At 35.3% G+C, this 20,808-nt stretch overlaps 1 long non-coding RNA gene across 1 annotated transcript; it reads right to left on the bottom strand.

The window, feature by feature from the left end:
* Positions 1–18,786: 18,786 nt before the first annotated feature.
* Positions 18,787–20,207, bottom strand: LOC118762787. The gene is made up of 3 exons (XR_004998537.1): positions 20,197–20,207; positions 19,022–19,023; positions 18,787–18,942 (listed from the first exon to the last, which is right to left on the bottom strand). It is a non-coding gene; the product is annotated as an uncharacterized LOC118762787 (long non-coding RNA).
* Positions 20,208–20,808: the final 601 nt, after the last annotated feature.

The following is a 20,808-nucleotide window of genomic DNA, read 5'->3' as shown; positions in this document are numbered from 1 at the left end:
GTCCAAATCAGCAATAATATTCAAAATGACGTTGGATTGGCAAAATCGTTAAAACGTTGAAAAAATTGTCTTGCGGTATTTTTTCTGAATCTTTACTTACTGTTTTCAGCCACGGTCGAATTTGCTTTTAATCCTTTTTGGGGTTGATAAAATAAGTACCAGATAAGCACACCTGAAAGTATTGCTTTCATCCATTATATGTGGAATGATTGTTATGGCTTTTTTGTTTCTGCATGTTGTGTATATGTGTATGTATATCCATCAGCATGTCTTGTATATTATGTATATGGGGTCTGGTTGCATCTGCATGATTTTTCTTTTATTTTTTAAATCTTTCCAAAACGCCTGTTATTATAGACATTTATTCCGTTATCAGTTGTCACATTTTGGTAATCTTTACTTCAAGTTATTCTTGGTGGAAAAGTTACCTTTCTTAGAGTCAAATTATCGTATGATGGGACTAATACATCGATCGGACTACAGCTTTGTCCTTGGCATCTGTCCACTATAATACCCAGACTATAAGTCTTAATATCTCTGCTTGAATTTACATATCTCAGAGTATGGTTACTTCTTTAAAAATTTTCAAATGTATGTTGAAGCAATGCTTTTGCATTGATATTTCATAATTATATGCTTTTTAACTGTGTAAAATCCCATACATCTTACTAGTTTCCCTCTTTATAATCTCTTTTAGCTAAAATTGGGTAGCTTCTTTCCAGTCTCCACTTGTTCTGCTTTTACGGATTGTATTCTGTTTCGTTACATACTTTGGTACTTCCTACTGGCGGGATACCACAAATCAAAAAGCCTTCAATCTCAGCCAATGCAGAACATTTTATTTATTCTCTTCTCATTTGTTCTATTTTGTCAAGTGAGCCTTTATGGATATTACTTGCCAAGTAGAATTATGATGTTTTATTTTCAGTTTTTATGAATTTGATTCCTGCTTTTGTTTCTTTATTTTTCATTCAGTTATCTGTCACCTCAGACTCTTTCTTATATATGTCAGCATCCCAGTCGGCTGCCCTTGATCACTCGGCAGAAATATCCGAATGTGTCACAATCTTAGTCCATACCAGTATACATGCATCCTTGATATTCTGAGACACCCGCTTATGTTTTGTTGCCACTTGTATTAGACTTCCTTTAGCTTTTTAATACATATAATTTTATCGCAAAATATATTGTATAGCAATTTTCTAGTTGCAATCGTGTTAAATATAATATTTCAGTATCAGATTCTGGGTGGCATAGACATATAGTCATTATTTTTCTCATTTTCCTGTCCCGTCTTGCTAAATCTCTGTGCGACTTGTTGATAATATTATCACGATTACTTTAACTGTATTCTATTACCTAAAATCAACTTCCTTTCGGTCTCTGATATGCCTGTAGATTGGCAGAGTCATAAGAGCGTCAGACGAAATACTTCTGTTATTGCCTACAGCGCTTTACATTTTGAGTTCAAATTTCGCCAATTTCGAGTATGCATTGCGTCTTTCAGGGTCGATAAAATAAAGAACCAGTCAAGTACTGTGTTGATGCTATGGACTAACTCATTCTCCTCAAAAACTTCTGACCTCATACTTACATTAGAATCTATTATTAAAGACAGAGAACTGACAGAATGAGTAGAGCGTTAAAAAAGATCGTGATGCGATATTTCTTCCGCTTCTCTAGGATCTGACTTGATATCTGTCTGAAGTCAATAAGACAAAGAAAGTACCAGTAAAGTACTGAGGGCGGTTTTACCGAATAATCACCTTTCCCTGTGCCCCAAAATTTGAAACAGCTATTATTGTTGTTTCGTTGTTCTATTAGCATTCGAGGTTTGAGAAATACAATTAGAATTTCTGTTTAAAAGACGAAATGACTACATCTTAGGAAAATGCATGAATTATGTCCAAGATTAACGAAGATATTCAAAGTTAACAAAAATACCGATCATTAGCTGCAAACAAAAAGATTCACGCTTAATTCAACAGTTATGTAGATGTAAATCCAGATTTGAGTTTATCTCTAAACAAATATTTGTCATTTGCTCCTAGTATGTGGATAATTAATTCACTATTTTCTTTTTCTCATGGAAAATAATGTTTTAATTATGTCTTCTGGAGATCTAACCGTATTTTTAAAATAATCCATTTTACGTAATTGGATTTCCAAGACTATTTTGTTGGAGCAATTGCAGAATGTCATGAAACAGTATAGTGCGTTGTTTCAGAAAATACACCAAGCAGACGGCACTTGCCAAATCCTTTGTAGGAGCTGCTGTTGTTCATTTTAATATATCTGGTGGAAAAGCCTTGTTTATTTATTACAAGCGTTTTAGTTTCTGATTCCCTGTTTAGACTGGATATTTTTTTATCGAGACCAGAAATAACTTTATATTTATAGACACACCAGTGAATGTATGGAAATACCATTACGGTTGTTTACTAGGGTTGGTTTATGTGCTATTAGTATACCCTTTTTTTTACTTCTCTTTTGGGCTTACACTTTTGCTATTCGAAATTTTCTCCAGTACCTTGGGAAAATGTTGTTGCAATACATACAATAAATCTACTCCTTTTTAATGACCATTGTCGGCCAGAGTATATATAGGTGATATGCAGGAAGCATAATGGACAACATTAATGACTCCCTTCAAATATTGTCAATGTATTCGAAAGGTTAGAGAACAGATGCTTTTCCTTTCAGGTTATTCCCTCAATTTTTTCATGTCCCAGATAAAAAGGAAAATTAGAGTAGAGAGGAACGTGCAGACATTCAGTCACTTTAATGAACGGTGGGTGAATGACAAAATAGATACAGTTAAATGACCAACCCTAATCATATAGCCGTAGGCTAATGGCAAAAACACCTATGTTAGGGTAACCAATATTAAGTGGAGGATACTCCGAGTCGCTGAATATGTTTAGCTTCATCTTGGCAATCACTCTTTTGTTGTTGGTTTCATCGTTATTTATCGTTCTCTATTTTATTAATGTGTTGTGTTATCGTTGATGTCAACGTGCGTCTCGATGTAAATCCCACCCTTTCTTTTAAACAGTCTTCTTTGATAATATCTCCAAAGAAACCGACAGAATCGTTAGCTCGTCGGAAAGAATGTCTTGCAGTATTTCTTGTGGCTGTTTACGTTAGGAGTTCATATCCAACTGATGTCAACCTTGCGCTTCATCTTTCGGGGTTGAGGAAATGTGACACCAGTCAAATATTAGGGTCGGGATATTCGACTAAAACTCTCATACAATTTGCTCACATTGTTCCTATATCAGAATCCATTATTATTACTGTCGATAAGGTGGCAAACAGGCAAAATCGTTAATGCGCCGGGCGAAATGCTGTTAAGTTCTGAGTTCAAATTCCATCGAAGTCGATTTGCTTTTCATTCTTTCAGGATCGATATAAGAAGTACCAGTCAAGTACTGGAATCGATGTAATCAACTTAGACCCTTCCTAACTTGCTGGCCTTGTGCTAAAATTTGAAACCATCATCATTATTATTATTATTATTATTATTATTATTATTATTATTATTATTATCATTATTATTATTATCATTATTATTATTGCTGATAAGGCCGCGAGATGGCAGAATCGTTAGTACGCCGGGGAAAAATCCCTAGCGGCATTTCGTCCGTCTTTGCGTTCTGAGTTCAAACTCCGTCGAGGTCGACTTCACCATTTATCTTTTCAGGGCGAATAAAATAAATACCAGTCAAGCACTGAGATTAATGTAATCAACTTGCTCCATCCCATGAAATTGCTGGTCCTGTGCCAAAAAGTTCGTAACATTATTATTATTATTAGTGATGAAGATAATGTAGATGATGATGTTGAAGATGATAATGACAAGGATGAGGAACGTAATACAAAAAGGACGATGGTGATGAAGATGATTATCATGATGGTGACGCTGATGGTGATAATGACTTGATGAGGTTCAAACTTAAAGTAACGGGAGTCAACTACACAGACTTGGCATTAATTTCAGTATTATGAATAACTTATGAAAAAAATGATTAATGCACAACATAAGAGAAAGAGAGAAAGAAAGACAGAAAGAAAAATTAAGATCGAATGTAGTAATGATGTTCAGTGTAGGGGGTGGGGTGTGATACAAAATCTAGCAATTAAGAATCGCCCTTCTTTTTTCACCTTTATCACTGAATTATCGGATCATTAGTCATTTATTAACATCATGTTCTGATCTCGTTGTTCTTGTGTTTGTTTTATGCAAGAAATTATTATTATTATTAATATTATTATTATTATTATTATTATTATTATTATTATTATTATTATTATTATTATTATTATTATCATTATTATTTTATTTTTATTATTTATCATCATCATCAATATTATTATTAATTAAATTGTTATATATAGACACACGTACATATATACACACATACATACATGCGTAAACACACACAAATACACACACGTGTACATATACGCATTCATAAATATAATGAATAAAAAAATACATATTGATAAAATAGTCACAGTGTCGGATGAAATTGCTTTGCTGCAGCTCTTTAGATTCTGAGTTCAAATCCCACCGAAATCAACCTTGCCTTTAGTCCTTTCGGGGGGAATAAAATAAAGTTCCAGTCAAATATTAAGACCGGAGGCATCGACTAATCTTTTCACAAAGTTTTTGGCCTTGATACAAAATTGTAAAAGAATTATTAACAATGATATTTCAAGCGGAACAAAGCCATTTGTGTGTCAAATATAATGCGTCGTACTATTTGTATCGGATCACTGAATTCTGTGGTGAAATCCGATGCTGGTCAATTTCACCATTCAACCGTTTTTTCGAGGTCAAGAAAAAAGACACATACCAATCAAGTACAAGAAATGATAATCCACTAATCCGCTTAAAGCATTAAATTGGTAGAGTTGTTAGACTTGGATGAAATGCCATTCAATAATTGTTTTCAATCTAAGGCGGCAATAGAAGAATCTTTTGCCCATCTGGCAAAATGTTTAATGGGTCTTCGTCCGTCTTTACGTGTTTAGTTCAAATTCCATCGAGGTCGACGTTTCCTTTCATCCTTTCGGAGTTTATAAATAAGTACCAGCTGAGTACTGGGGATCGGTGTAATCATCTTAACCCCCGCCCCGAAATTGCTGGCCATGTGCCAAATTTTGAAATCAATAGTTTTCGATGTTTCTGCGTTCTGATTTCAAATTTCATCGGTACCAAATTTACATTTCATCCTTCTGGGTTCTAGAAATAATATTTCAGTACAGGCACTGGATTAACATAATTTCTCGAACGTCTGACGTGTTGTTTTTCAGTAGATGTTTCGAATGTTTGCCATTTGAATTAAATGTCTGTCTATTATTCAAATCCGTCAACGAGTAACGCTAAACAACCGACCAAGAGGAAATAATGGATAATGAAAACGCTGTGGGTGAAGATGGAATCTGGCTTTGCTTTGCGTTTAAACGATGATGGTGTTATTTATTAGCTTCGCAGTTTGAAAAGTGATTATTGTTGTGTAAAAGCTGTATTATAAAGACTTTGATCATGTTAAAGCGTAATACAGAAACCAATATTGTTATTACCAGACTCTGGGCAGTTTTTTCCTCACTTTATTTACTATATATATATATATATATATATATATAGTATCTCGTCTGTTATGTATATACAACCCTAACCTTCAACATCACTCATACTCTAACTTTTGAATAAACAGCAAAACTTATTAAACAGTGAATTGTGAAAGGCAAACAAAAAAAATTCGTAAAGTATCTTTTTTAAAATTTATTAGGAAGATTGAAATAAATAGCTTGTAAAACAACTTTGTAACGTTTAATAACTTTTAAACATTTATAAGAAAAAGTGAAAGCTATAAAATAGTGAAATATAAGAGCATTTTCATATGTTTAAGTCCTCATATTTTTCTTTCTTTGAAATTATGATTGCTCTAAAGATATTGTCATGGCAGCGAAAGATAAGCGGGTGGTCGAGAATGAAAAGAAGTGAATCTCTGTTTAAAGTAAGATGCAAGAAGTAGAAGAGATGCTCAGAGTGAATAAGAGCTATGGATACTGAGTTGGAAATGCTGTTCAAAATCAACAATAAAACAACCTTTTAATTAAAATATGTAAATATTGAAGAGTTCGCTATCATTTTCGATTGATTCAAAACATTGTTTAGCGTTAAATTTCACTTTAGTGAAGTTTACTCAGCATTATTCAGAGGTCGAGATATGTATGCACTATACAAGGATTCAGAGCGATTAACGAATTAATTTCATTCCCATAACATGGGCTCGTTTTGATTATTGTTAGAAAAGACATTTTTATGATTAGTCTCAGATCCAAATCTCGCCTTCGATTACTTTCTTTATCCTTATCCATAGTATCCATAAGTAGTGAGAAAATGCTGGTGTTGATTAAACTGGTTCTAGATTCTTGTTCTTTACTCTAAAATCACGTAACCTAGTGCCAACATCAGACATAACAGTGGGTCATAATTGTGAAAAAAATAGTAGCATATCTGATTGAAAGAACTGTAGAATTTTGTTTCGTTTTTCCGTATTCTGAGTGACTTCATTTTTATCGGAGTCACATTTGCCTTTATATGAGTCACAGAGGTGTACCCAAGATGATACAATGGATTAAGGATATATGACCTTCTGCTAGCATTAGAAAACTATGAATATCAGCGGCAACAGCGGCATCAATACTTCATCGGCATCGTCATCGTAGTTATTTTTCTAATTGCTGTTGTTATTGTGTTAATTTCAACCTTCCTAATGCTGCTACTACTATTTCTGTTGTTTTTGTTGTAGTCATTATTATAACAATTAAAGCGGTGGGCTGACGGAAATGTTAGTGTGTCGAAATAAATGCCACATATTGGCGATTTCAATTCTCAGGTCTCCATAGTTATCGATCTTTTCTCTTTTTTTCATGATAGTATGTTGATCTCCTGGCACTGCCACGTCGATTATTATCCACTCCTGCTTGTCCTTCCTAAAGGTTACCATGTCAGGCCTTCGGTGCTCGAACACCTTGACTGTCTGGAAGTCAAAGTCTCAGAAGATTTTTGACTTCTTCTTTTTGTCGATTACCTTTTGTTGTGTATGTTAGTACCAAGCACCCGTTTCCTCGTATCCATACTTCCGTCATAGTAGCCAGTGATGGTTCTGCGCTTTCACAAGCACTAAGAATGTGAGTCACGCCTTCGATCCTATTTCCACACACATTCTGAAGAGATTCCCTGCATTTGTATGGTATATATCTCTTTTCCATTGGTATTCAATTTTGATCGGGAGCAACGATGATTAGGTTTTCAATCTTCTTTTTTAGGTCCATTTTGCCGAGTCACCTTCATGATTCTTTCTGAACTTTCAAGTAGTTAGTTTCATGGTCGAACCGACCATATAATTCCATGTGGAGTAGAGTTTCTTCTCTCTTGTTGGTTATCGTAACTGGAATTGAATAGAACTCTCAAGTTCTTTTTTGGTAAATCATTCTCCATTAACATCATACTGTAGCAGCTCTTGTTTGTTATTTACCAAATACTCTGCCATGTTTCTTCTTTTACTTAATGCACTCCCGCATATTGATACACTCCCGCATGCTAATCAGCCCACGTCCAACTTTACTTCATGTAGAGCCTGTGTACGTTTGCCTAATGGTGGATGGTACCATGTAATGTCATTGTCTTTCGGGTTGTGCGATCGAGTTGGTTAATTCCTGCTCGTGTCCATTTCAGGATGGGTGCATTATAGCGGACTACAGCAACAGTCCACATGTTGATAATAATCACAAGCTTCCTTGAGTTGAATTTTCATATCAAGAGAAGTTTGAGGAGCTTGGAATATGCAGTCTTTCATTTCTCTGTGCAAGATATTGTCCAGCTCTTGGATCCAAAGGTACTTGTACCCACCATCATCGGGGTATTTCGTTCTCCCTCCGTTTGGAAATTCTAAGCCCTTAGCACTGCATACTTCGAGATACCGAATTCCACCCCTATATCCTTGCTGCCCATCTGTACAGTCTCAACCAACCTCTTCATTTCAGGCTCTGTTTTTGCGAATAGTTTTAAATCATCCATGAAGAGAAGATGGTTGAGACGTGGTCAATTATCATCAACATCATCATCATCATTATTGATTGATTGATTGACTGGCACTTGTTCAGGCCTGCATGAATTTACAGTGAGGAACCTGGCTGTATTTCAAGTGTGACTGAATAAATAATTTGAATCTTAGATTGGCTGTGAGGTAAGAAGTTTACTTTCCAACCTCATGGTTCTAGGTTCAATTATTTATTAAGACTGGTACTTATTCTATCGGTCTCTTTTCCGGAGCCGTTAACTTACGTGGACGTACACACACCAGCACCGGTTGTCAAGTAATGGTGGTGATAGTGGACAAACACAGACACAAAAGCACACATACACACACTCACATATACACGACGAATTTATTTCAATTTCCTTCTACTAAATCCGCAAGGCTTTGGTCTCCCTGAGGCTAAAGAAGAAGGCACTTGCTGAAGGGGTGTCACACAGTGGAAGTGACCCCAACACCAGAACCATGTGGCTATCCTATCACACATCGACGCCTGCGCCTATATATAATTTCCATTTTCCTTTCATCGAGTAATTTCAAATCTATTATAGTGGAGCCACTCATAATTGTCAAATACCATTGTAGAGAGCAAGACATTTTCGAGAGGGAAAGAAAAAGGTAAAAGCAGAAACAAAATTTTTGTTAACTATACAGATTTTCTTCTTGCAGGAAATGGGAAAAAAAGAGCGCATTTTGATTATTGCAAGAAAATCATTTTTATGATTAGTTTCAGATTCAAATCTTGCCTGCGATTACTTTCTTTTTCCTTATTTCCTTATCCGTGGTCAATAACTAACGAGCAAATACTTTTAAATAAAAGAACTCTTGATGAATAAGATTTTTCTGTGAGAACAAAGCTTGAAAACATTACGTCCATAAAACGAGCTCTTTTCTGCCAGAAATTTTCACCCAGGCATGAGAGAAAAGATACGTAATTTGCCAATGCACTTTTAAAGAGCAACAGGAAGCAACACATTTTTGAAGGAGCAAACATCTCCAGTATTAGAGGGTGAGAGCATATTGTATGGTATGCACTTTTACATAATTGTGGACGGAACAAAGTGAACAAAGTCAGATGGAATGCTATATATTCATACCAGAGTAGTACGGTTACTGAAATACGAGAATCAACATCAATAACACCAATGGAATTATCAACCTTTAGTATGTGATCCCTCTAATGGAGTACTAAGAATAGGTGGTTAATATCAACTTGATGGTGTGTAACATAGAAAGTTGGTCGTTAGAGTGATTATGTATATACAAGTGCTATGAGAGTTGATCCAAATCACACCAGTTCGAAATGATCCCGGTAATAAACGTCCAAAGACGCTAAAAAAGCAAGTAGCGTCGTAGGTTAGAGATAAATATTACAGAAAGACTTGTGCCATCAATCCGAGTTTCTTGAGATACACGATGATGAAACTCTTCCTCTCACGCCAACTATTATCACCAGTAGGAAGTATTTGAATATCAACCGAATCCTTTGTGAGGATCTTCCAGTTACTTTCTTTGGCATTGAAAGGCAAGAAATTTCTTTCTGTTCAGAGGTTCCGGCAAAACTGCTTAAGAAGACTTAAAACATTTTTTTTTAAGAAGATGAAACTAATTTCTTCAAAATCGTTTGGCAAGAAGGCAAAAACCAGAAGAGTATTACATTTTAGTGAATTTACTAGAAACTGGGGTAATGTGGCGTGTATGGCCCAAGTAAATGGGCTTCACTCTCATAATGCGCTTGAAGGTTTGAGAACAATGCTTGGTGAACACTTAACCTGGGTACTCAGATTATTACTTCATATGCGGGGTTCCGGCATCGTACTTGAGTGACTGTCCTCCTGTTAGAACGTCTCATATTACTTTTGTTTATTCTCTCTCTCTCTTGTAGTAGTATTAGTATTAGTATCGTTATCATCATCATCATCATCGCTGTTGTCGTCGTCGTCATCATCATCATCAGTGGCAGCAGCAGCAGTAGTAGTGGTAGTATAGCGTTTCTTGTTGAAATTGAATTTTAAAAAATATAATCATTGTTTTTCTTGATTTTTACTGTTGTTGTTGGTATTGGTGGTAGTACTGGTGGTGATGTTTCTGTCTAGTCTTCTGTTATGTTTTTGTTTGCTGTTGTTGTGGGTATGTGGGATGAGAACAAGTAATACAACATTACAGATGAGCTGTAATTAATCTAATTTGATGACTTGTGAAATTAATGGCATTCCCTATAAAATATGCACACTAACCAGGAAGTGGGAAGTCGAAAGTTATAAAAAAATATATATAATTTCGTTGGTAAATTGAAAAATTCAAAGGTGCTTTTTTTTCCTTTGAATTTTTTAACTTGTTCTTCATTGATATGTTTTTTTCGGCTTTGTTTAGTTTTGTTAGTTTTATGTTAATGACGGAGTTCTTGAAATTTAAAATGGTGACGACATGGTGCGAATGGAAATACATGTTTTATGTTAAAAATGTAGTTGATTATAATGATGAGGACGGTGATACGCACACAAGTCATCTCCCTCTCTCTCTCTTTCTCTATCTATCTACGTATATATATATATATACATATATATACACATGTAATATATATACATGTATATAGGCGCATGCATATTCATACAACATATCAGGCACCCACAAGCACATATACATATACACATACACAGACATATTCACACATTTATGCGTGTGTGTGTATGTATATATATATATATATATATATATATATATATATATGTGTGTGTGTGTGTGTGTGTGTGTGTGTGTGTGTGTGTAAACTATAAATTGTCTGGGGTACGAGAGGTAAATATCTATATTTACCACATTTGACATTTTTAACATTACGGTCGGTATAACATTACGAGTCTGGTATAAGAGCTTTCTGTGAAAGCCACACAATTGTAAGAATTCCTATATCACGCCATATATATATATATATATTCAAGTCAACTCAGCTGATTCATAATTGGGATTTTAAGAATTAGGACTGTCGGAAAACTAATTTGATGCCCATCTATTATCACGTAAGCAACTTCCTACTGACCATCATTCACTCTCTCTATCTGTCACTATGCACGCACACGCGCACGCACACATACATACACAGAGACACTCACACAGTCGACTCGGTGGAATTTGAGCTCAGAACGTGAAGTCCGACGAAATGCTGCTAACCAGTTAGACCAGCGTGCTAATGACTCTGCCATCTCGCCGTCTGTCATTTACGCTATACTAATGGAAAGAAAAGTACAGAAGAATCATCCACTTTCTGGTAAGTATGGTATATTCCAATTATCCAATGTGCCAATAAGTCACAAAATACCTATGACTGCTAGTTGTCATACATAGAATAAGACACGAACAAAACTCCACATTTTATGTTGCTCAGTTCTCTCAGCAGGCAAAAATGAATATTCCTGCACCAGACTAGTCCATTGAGGAATATATATGCCACAGAACCCGAGAAACCCGCCTTATGAATCTATGCGTTGTATCCTTCTTTTGATAATCGTTGCAAATATTGAAGAGCACAGAATCAAGTGTTCCCGGCTTTTAATGTTATACACGAAAGGAGTTTGGATTGAAACCTGAATCTGGAGCAGTACTGGAGTAATGGTAATTTTAGAATTTAAACTCGCAGTTAAAAAAGTAATTAATGACGGTAAACGGTAAGTTAGTATCTAAACAAAATACTTAAACAAACGTTATATGATGTTGGACATGATATGTGACTAACAAATTATTATTTACTAATACCGTAGTAAGTGCTGTACAGTTAGGGGTAAAGTCCTGACATACGAAGCCTACGAAACGGTTTCAAATTAATATTTCAAACCAATGCCGTTCATGTATATTACTAAAGGTCACAGAATCTAATTTCGTAATCTCTCCATATTTGCTGTGAATCGAAATAATCTGCTATCTCAGAAAAAAATAATCAGTATTATTTTTCTCACGTAGGTTTCATAAATAGAATAGACACTTGGCGTGTTCTAATTAGATAAATCTATCAATGGGTAATTAGCGCTATACTCTCCTATTGGTAGAAGCAAAGGAAATCATACATTTTATAAATGTTGTAATTTTTATATTTATGTTTAAATTCATAAATCTTTATGATATTGTTATACAATATTCAAAAATTTATGATTTCCCTATCCTTCTATAGTTTTGCATAACGTTCGAACACATGTCGTGACAAGCCGAATAATACTACGAAAATTTTAGTATATATATTTACAAGCCAACGCAAACTCGTAACACAAATTCAGCTGATGTTTTATAGTAGAGAGGAGGAAGAGGGAACTACTAAATGCTATAGTGAGATGCTTTGTGGGATCTATTTCAGCTCTTTGCGAACCGAGTTCTTGGGTAGTAGACTTAATCCATCACCCTGTCTAACGCATTCCGTTAATTAAATGATAATTTAGGGCTTTGTCGGTTGAGCAGAGCTTTGATCCATGATCAGACACCTGGACTTTGGTATCTTTGCAAGCATTCAATTGAGCGTCCGTTTCCAACATAACTTCCTCCTTTCGTTTTGTTTCAGATTCGATTACCAGGCTTGGGTGTTGCCCTTTCCTCTCTGACTTAATGTTAAATATATGCGGTGAAGTAAAGAAAACATTAACTTAATGGATATTATTTTAATCATTTGATAATAGTTTCGTTGGGCTTTGGAAATGAATTCAAATTCTGCATTAGGCATGGAGCGTCATGATTTAAAGGGGCTCAGCTTGGCTGTCATGCTCTAGATGTACTACGCGAAAAATGAATTCTTCAAGTGGTGCTTTTATGACCTAATGTATGGTGGTACTGACACACTTACACAGCTAGTCATTTATTGCCAGCAATAACATAACGGCTGTTCATAAGTTGAAACTAAACACCCGAGAGACTGAACTTTTACCAAGCTGCAACTTCAGCTTAATATTATGTCAGGCCATATTTTATTAACTTATCTCTTCAAAGCCAACTCGAGTGGAACTAAGTGTTTTTGTTACATTCCATGTGGCACCTTACTACTTTGACGCTGGGAGTCCATGCTGTAGAGCTATCAGCAAGCAATATTTCACCATATGTCAATCTCATTAGAGTTGTGTCACAATTAAAGGAATTTTATATATGTATGTATATATGTATGCGTATATATATATATATATATATATATATATATATATGTGTGTGTGTGTGTATATATGTATATATATATATATGTATATATGTATGTATATATTTTTTATTCACACATACATATGCGTGTATATAAACATATAGATGTATGTTTATGCATTCACAGATGTATACATACAAATAAACAAACATACATATATATATATGAGAGGTTGTGGGTATGTGTGTGTATACATATACGTGTGTGCTGCATGCATACACGTCTATTTAAATACATAGACATCGGGAAACAGTCAAACACTTAAGAGTAATAGCTTTTACACTTCTCTTTCTAAACTCTTCACCATTGTGCGGTAGTCATTCTCTTTAAGCAGCAAATGCTTACCATTGTCAGATTTCTAAATTCGCCGACAGAGAGCGATTTATTTTAAAACTGTGTCAAGAAAACAACACTAATCATATTAATCTTACCAGAGCAAGAAATAATTGTCTGTTTAAGAGATACTGAGTTCGATTCTACTGCACAAAACTTTGGGCAAACTACTTCTAATTTAACCTTGCTTTCATTTTCGTATGTGCTGAGTCTGGAGGAAGGGACAGTACACATGCCCTGACGAAACCGGTGAGATTGACGCTGTTAATGTTCCGCTTAAACTGATGCATGTCAACATCCGCTAGAAAGGCATGAACAGGGAAAGGTTTCAGAGGGTAAATGTTCCGGAGACAAGGCATAGTGTATGTAACAATGGTGACAAGAGGTCGAGAGACGTGTGGATCCGAAGTACATGCTGCGTAAGTACAATAACAGCCTTCTAGGAGCAAAGACCATTATAGTAGAGACAGGAAAGACAACGGGAAGCTGAAGCGTGTCTATTGGTGATTGACTGTCCTTGGGTCTTGGTCTTCTCCGGATGCTGTTCGGGATTCCTGTGTGCGTACTAATAGAACTGTGTCTGATGTGGGTTTGCTAAAGTCTTGAGTGTAAACTTTTGGGTACTATGAATAGCTCGTTGGTATGCAATGATATGAAGAAAGGTGTTCAAGCTATAACCCACTCGGCACTTATTCAAGCATTATTTTTTTTTAAAGTACATTGGTGTCTCCATTGTTGGGCGAAACTCCGCGGAAGATAAGGAAAGAGAAAGATATATATATATATATATATATATATATATATATATATATATATAAATTAAATACCAGGCAAATACTGGGTTGAATATTACCGAATAAAACCCCAGGTGTATTAAGACCCAGTTTATCGCTGTTCATAAAATATGAACCTAGAAAAGAAAAGAAAAAACATCAAACAAAAAAATTTGAATATATTTTGACTAAGCTCGCTGGGATCCACCTTGACGCTTACTTCGGTATTAGTGAGACATGTCATTGTTATGACAAATGAATTAAATTTCTATATTGGGAGATCTATAAATTCAAGTGTTTACTGATTTCAAATATTAAGTCACTGTTTCTAAATTTAGGTACAAGGCGAGTACTTTTGGGGAACACATACAAAGAATATCACCAGGTATTTTGTGCGACGCTTTAACGCTGCTTACAGATTCACAACCTATATAATAAATAGTACTAACTCTTAGTTATAGACTAAAAATAGGAAATACTTGTCGCTGAAATACCTGTCATCAGAGCTACATATGATCATTAGGTACTAGGAACTAAACAACAACGACAACTGTCAATGGCATAAGAATTTGTCTTAATCTAATACGTCTTGTTGGGAGAAGTTAATGTTTCGTTTACATTTCTCAATAGAAATTACTGTGTTCGCCGTGGGTATGTCCTCTAAACAATTTGCGAAAGTGTTAGCTCAACTTAAATTAACATTAACAGCTGATCTGAGCTAAAAGCGTAACTGGTGATTTCACATTATATTTACATCTTTTTTACCTACTTTTCTGTCTTAATCTTTTTCTCTCTCTCTCTCTCTCTCTCTCTCTCTCTCTTCAATTGTCCTGTTTATGAATGTATATATGTATTTTTGTATATATATATATATATTATATATATATATATATATAGTTATATTGTTCTTAAGAAACATATAGACCTCATAGAAGTGCTCGAGTCGAACCTGAGTCGTTAGCAAGTATAATAAATGAAATGGAAAAAGTTCAATTCAGGCAAACTACAATGAACACATATCTGTACGGATTTAATTAACATAAAAGTTGTCCAAAATAAAACATATATTGATATATTAAAAATATATGAATATTAAAATATATATATGCACAGTAATGATATAATGAAGTATAGGATTATAGATAAAAACATTTTTAAAAATAGTATTGAAAATACAATGAAGAGAAAATAATAGGCTTCAAAGAAGTTTTGAGTTACATATTAAAAGAAAATATTCCTACGGCCGTTTCTGGGGTTCGTTCATCCAACTAAAATATGAATCTTAAAATTCATTTTCGGAGAATGTTTCCTTCATCAGGGAAAAGTGATATTTACGGTAAAGATGCATTCAGTTCGTTACCAAGGTATTAAATAATTAGGAGTTTTTATGGAATATACATATATATATATAAATATTAATATTTATGTGTGTATCTATAAACATCTATATTTCACATTCTGATGGTATGTGGAGATATTCAAAAGAATTAAAGAATTAGCAACTTGGTTCCATTATAAACGTCATTCCTTGTTCCCTAATCACTCCAGGAAGCATTGTAGCATACACTAAATTGTTTCGGTCAATCTATTATTGAAATTAATTCTTGGAATTAAATTTTAAGTAATGATAATTTCGAATGAGTAATTCATTATAATAAACACGAAGCTTTATACAAAGTATGCATTGGATCAAATTTTGAAGCTGCTCGCACTGATATCATGGATGGTCTGCTTCTCTTCTCTGATTGGCATGTGTCAATGACGAAGACTGTCGTTATTCAACACTACATTACATATAGACTAGATTACTATTTCTGGATACAGTTAACACGGCAATCAGAGCGAATGTTGGATACCTACCTGTTATTGCTTCTATAGTTTGATGTTGAGTTAGCTTTGAAGCAAATTGGTTTTGACATGATGAATGGATTGAGGTAGATGTCATTGTCCAAGCTCTTGTGACGTGATTAATAAGCAGATGCCATAAACGTCGCCAACTCAAATAGGCTTTCTTCTCTTTCTTTTCTTCTTCCTCTTTCTCTCCATCGCAGCCTATCATTTGTATAATTTATTTTAGTTTGTATAAAGCATCAAGTCATCCTGTTATCACTTATCTTCTATGTGCCTTGGTAGCATATTGATTGTATAGGAAAATCATCACTCTTTAGCTATAATGATACTAAAGACGTGTCTTACACACAAGTCGTAACCTGCTCTGGAAATAACAATAACACAAATTTTTAAAAAAAGAATATTAAAATACGAAACAAACAAAACAAAAATAGAAGAAAAACTGGAAAAAACAGCAAAATTATAGTAATCACATAAGAAGCTGATTAGATTTCGTGATAGAACTGAAGAAATTTCAACTAATCAGTTGGATTAGTAATGCCTGATATCAGTGTGTGGTGGTGATAGCTGGCATGGGTTAGTGTGATCTTGCTAGGAGTCTGGTCTGAAATTTAAGCAAAATTTGTTCGCTTTGATTGAATGAAATCTTTGATGAAAACAGAGTTAACTTAGTTACACAGTTCTGCATTGATTATTTTTGCTTTTCTTCAAAAGAAATTTGATTAGTAATGCTCTGTGCCAGAAAATATCAATCAGTGTTTAGTTATCTGCATTGATCATGTTTGTGTGTGTGTGTGTGTGTGTGTGTGTGTGTGTGTGTGTGTGTGTGTGTGTGTGTGTATGTGTGTGTGTGTATGTGAGTGTGTGTGTGTGTGCTTGGCTGTTTTGTTTTGTATGTGCTTCCTCATCCATGTTATTAATGTTTTGTGGTTATTTTATCTTTCTCTATCTTATTAGGTGTTAAAATTTTTAAGTAAGTATGCTATTACGCTATTGGGAACGCATTTCCTTTTTGTCTTCTACCCGCCTCATCCTTTTTCTGGCACATACTTTCATGTACGCGTCCATGTATTTACGTATGTGTATTGAGCTGAAGGAATGAATTTGAAATAATGCTCTTGGTATATGAAGAAATATTGTATTCAAGAAATTTACTGGTGTGTAAATTACCAAATCCCCCCTCCACAAACAGTATATTCATTTATTACTTATTTATATATTTATTACTATATTCCCATAAGCACACTCAGATTCCCGTTTGGGGTGATTTCACGGTAATTGGGAAAAACCATAAACGTCTGAATGGCTCATAAATCTCATTCTTAGCTTCATAGTATTTTGTGGTTTTATGTGAATGAAATATGAGATCCGAATAACACAGGTAACATTTCTACAGTATCTAGTACACAAAGTCTATAGTTAGACGAACTAGGGCAAGAGAATGAAATGTCGTGCCCAGTGGTGCCTTCAGAGCATATCAACTCAGCCCTAATAAAATGGTAAGCTTACTTATACATTATCTGTACAGTCATATTACAGTATTTCCAGGGTAAGGTTCAGTGAAATAAATCATTTACATCTTAATGTGCTGTCTAGAATTGCTTACGTGTTAATTTCAGTTTTTCTTTGTCTCCTTATTTTATGGCTTAGTAAGAAAAAGCAAATAATGCAGTGCTTATAACTTTTGCAGGACCTTTGTGATTGGTCGTGAAAAGTGGCGAGCGACTCTGATAGGGTGTGGCATTTGGTTACAGCCACAAGTTAAAGGTTTATGTATAACCCGACTGGAGACTGAATAGGTCCAACAATACGATCTCTGCAATAGACGCTAAAGAGACAAATGAAAATGTATTTGGGGACACGTTAGGTCTATTAGAAAAAGGGTATAATGCAGGAGGAAAGATTCTACGCAAATATCTGCCTTACCAAATTTATTCAATCTGAAACTGATTAAACTGAAACTTTAGTAAAACATGGAACGGCGTAATCATTCCGTCATACCTGTATTCAAATGCAGTTCAACAGCGGCATAGATACTTCAGGCATAGTAATTGAAATTTACTAAATCTCGTAGGCAATATACACCAGACGTCTCATGAGATCTCAAAGGCATCTCATGATACGACCACAAGACAAGAAGCTTATGTTTATGGACATATTCTACCTATCTCTACTCTTTGTTAGGGTTGAATTTGCTGTCCATTGTTATCATGCTGAACAACAGCCCATATAAGGTGTTATATTTTGGAATCAGCAACCGCTCAGCAACATTGATATTGTTAAGATATTAATGCGAGCTCAGCGTGGATGGAAAGCACACGTCGAGCAAAAGGGTAAAAGCTCGCTCGATCTCGATTTTCAGTACGAAAACGGACCGCGAATGCGTGGCCCAGCGATCCTTTCCGAACAGCGGTGAGCTATGCACCAACCGAGTGGTGCGTGGCGGCGACGGCGCGCTCGCGCGTCGTCCGTCGCTGCCGTCGACGCTTCCGCCGACCTTAGGCGGGCGCCGGCAACGTTAACTCGGCTACGGCTATCCCGTCCAGCGTAGTATCGAGCGAGCGCGCAAACCGTTGCTCTGTTTCCGCGGTTCCTCTGAGCGATAACGGCTGAACGCCTCTAAGCCGGAACCGTAGCCGGACCCAAGTTGTTTTCCAAAAGCGTCTCAACCTCAAGGTGCATGCCTTAGCTCGGCGTTCGCCGTCTGCCCGTCGCCGGCGGGATTGCCATTTCTTCAAACATCACGACTACTTTCGTGATAATGTATTTATTCAGATGGCAACGCCTCTTTTAGCTTCTGCTGTACATTTTTTTGTTTCTAACTTCATATTATATGTAATGATGTACTACTTAACTCACCGTTATCTTTAGATTAAGAATGGTAATATACATTTCGATATATACAGATACTTTAATCTCCCATTACTAACTTTTGTTTTCTATTGATGATTGAACCTCTATTAGAACACCCTTGAGTCTTTCTGATGCTTTATTGTTTTGAAGGATTCTTTACTAAACTGTTAATTTTATGGCGAATGTGACTGGCAAGATCAACCTTATTTGATTAAACATGACTGGAGATGAAACTAAATAATGTCGAGTGTTTTGTCAATTGAAACAACTCTTCATAATTTGCATAGGAATATTGTTTTATAATTATTATGTGCACGCACCACTGCGTTGCTCTGAGGTGTTTATTTCGAAATAGTCTTTGATACAATGGAACCTCTATCAGACAAGAAGTGTAACGGACGATGCTGTTGCATGGTATGTTTGTGTCCAAGATTTAGGAAGGTCTATGGGAAATGTCAGCACAAATTTTGTGTGGATTGTCTTTATAATAATAAAGATAACTGTAGAATGCTCAAATGAAGGCTGTAATTATGAAATGTGGAGCTGAGTTCAAGAACAACACTTCAATGAGTGTCCCAACCGAAAATCTACTGCCACAAAAAAGAAAACATCAACACCATGATTTCACGGCCATACCTTTTTCGAAAATCAAAAATGAAATATTGTTCTTACTTTCTGAGATTTTCCTCAAAACATTGATGAAGGTTTTTCAAAGACAAATAAAAGAAATCTGTGATATTTTCGAATGTTTCTAGCTTCTGTTGTATGGTTACTTACCAAAATATACTAAGTACCATCATCATTAACATCCTGTTTTGCTGTTTTCCAACATGCATCACAACCATATGTGCGCGACATGGTGATCTCATATCAAGATAAACAGAACATGACCTTGCAAGTGGGGCCCACTTAGAATTTTCTTCAGGTCGAGTAACCCATCCTGCTCAAAAGGTCCCTGAATAAGGGTTGTTTAAGAAACTTGAATGAAACACCCAAGTTTCCAGAGGTGAATTATTCAAATCCCAAAGAATCCCTCTGAACACATGGCTATGATGCTCCCCCACTACTTCTGCTCGTGATCAGAGATGCACATATCGTCAGCCACTAAGGGACATGCTCAACTGGTTAAGGTCAAACAACTGACAAGCAAATCTGTGGTATTGAGCAGAATATTTGCTGTAGCCCATCTTTTATACCAAGAGAAAACAATGTACATGATAACACTTCTAATCAGTTAAGATCAGAAGCCATGAGAGCCACTGCCTGGTACTGCATCAGGGCATTTATATTATTATTATTATTATTATTATTATTATTATTATTATTATTATTATTATTATTATTATTACTTTTTTTTTCTTCTTTCAAATTTGCTTCCATTTCTTGCCGAGTGTTTTCCTGACTCCTAGGGCAAAGAAACTCATAGGTAGGCCATTAAACCAAACTCAATAGTTCGTTCATTTTTTTTTTAAGTTAAATTAAAATACATGAGCAGCAACAGTTCTCACATCGACAATGCTTTTCTCAATACGTGTGATGTACCAGTTAAGACAATCTTTTGCACTTCTTGCAGCGATGGTAAGCCAGGGATCATTCTCATATAATTTTCGGTTCCCTTCTTGATCATTCCTAGTGTTCCTACGATCACTGGTATTGTAACCGCCTTGAGATGCCACATTTTCTCAATTTCAATGAGTAGGTCTTTATATTTTCTGAG

The sequence above is a fragment of the Octopus sinensis genome, linkage group LG3, assembly GCF_006345805.1.
Source record: "Octopus sinensis linkage group LG3, ASM634580v1, whole genome shotgun sequence".
NCBI lineage: Eukaryota > Metazoa > Mollusca > Cephalopoda > Octopoda > Octopodidae > Octopus > Octopus sinensis.
Note: the sequence above shows the minus strand (reverse complement) of the source record. Positions and strands in the feature narration are given on the sequence as shown.